Source organism: Penaeus monodon, chromosome 30 (genome assembly GCF_015228065.2).
Source record: "Penaeus monodon isolate SGIC_2016 chromosome 30, NSTDA_Pmon_1, whole genome shotgun sequence".
NCBI lineage: Eukaryota > Metazoa > Arthropoda > Malacostraca > Decapoda > Penaeidae > Penaeus > Penaeus monodon.
The window spans coordinates 11,857,536-11,858,899 of NC_051415.1; the positions used below are offsets into that span (position 1 = coordinate 11,857,536).

General features: G+C 43.4%; 1 long non-coding RNA gene across 1 annotated transcript in view; it reads left to right on the forward strand.

The window, feature by feature from the left end:
- The window catches only part of LOC119592522, a 14,440-nt gene extending 13,084 nt beyond the window's left edge, over positions 1–1,356 (forward strand). Inside the window, exons 2-3 of the long non-coding RNA XR_005230441.1 lie at positions 263–392; positions 836–1,356. This is a non-coding gene — a long non-coding RNA (uncharacterized LOC119592522). The remainder of the gene's footprint in view (positions 1–262; positions 393–835) is intronic.
- Positions 1,357–1,364: the final 8 nt, after the last annotated feature.

Below are 1,364 nucleotides of genomic sequence, written 5' to 3' on the forward strand. Positions count from 1 at the left end.
TGATGTGTATAGAATACATATTTTTTGCAGTCATGTCAACTATCTATCTATACGTACAAGTGTGCGGTTTGTGTATGTGTGTTTGTTTATTTGCGCGCGCTTGTGCATGCGTTCGTATAATGTGCATATTATTATAAAAAAAAAATATTCACATTATTTTCGTACCAAGAGGATGGTATGGCAGTACGTTGTGCAGTGGTTGCGTAAGCAGCCAAACATAAGCATTGGCACTGAGACCCTGTGTTGCACTTTCCTGTTGCAGAGGCGCGTGATCGTGATGGCATGATGGCTTCAGGCAAGGACCGTCGCGGCTACGAACACGAGTCCTCAAGTGACACCGACAACCCGGACTCCGACGACCGCCGTCCAAGACCCTACCGGAACCGCTTCGGGTGAGTGCGTAGCCGCGGCAGGCGGATGCTGCGCGGCCCTGCGCCTTGTCGGTGCCGTTTTCATTGTGCGCACGTGTTTGAAGTTTTTTGTGCATTTGCCTGATCCTTGGTGTGTGTGCGTGGAAGCAGAACGTATGCATTTCCGTTTTACTTTGTATGTGTGCGTATATGAGTAAAGTAAAGTGGCGGTATTTTTATATGAACACAAACATATTATTAGCATCTGCCGACACATGTGTGTTCCTGCACACATAACATTACCCAGAACAATATTTTAAATTTATTCCATCAGTTGGTTAATTAAAATGAATAGATGATCTAAAAGGAGTAAGCATTTATTTGCATATAAAGTTTCTCTGAACATATATAACGTAGATTGCTGCATTGACTCCGTGATTTATTTTGTTTACAAAATTGATATTAATTTCAATGGTTGTTTCCAGGTAAGTGTGAAACCTGAACACCTTGAAAGCGTGCAGAGGTGCAGTTGGAGGCGTGCAGGTAAGTGCCGGAAGTAGACAGATATTTGAAAGGAAGGTTATAGATTATGGACGAGTAGATTCGGAGATATTTGAAAGGAAGGATATAGATTATGGAGATACTTGAAAGGAACGATATAGATTATGGACGAGTAGATTCGGAGAGTTTTGACGTAAAAGCATAGGCCCGCGGTATTTTTTACGTAACGCTTTTGTTGTTACCCGTGGTGTTTCGACTCCTATTGTCGTCAAATATATTCAGTACATTTGCATATCTCTGCACTTTTTACTTGATTTCTTCAATTCGAGTCTCTCCTTCGATTTCTGTGTAGTTCCACTCTTGTAATTAAATCCCCCCCTTCAACCCCCACCCGCCTTCTCACCCGTCTTTCCCCGCGCGAGGCTGTACAATTTTCACATGCTACAAGCACATTCTCGTTGTAGGCTTTCGGGATGTGAATATCAAGTGCCGTCGTCCCGCGCGGGTGCCATA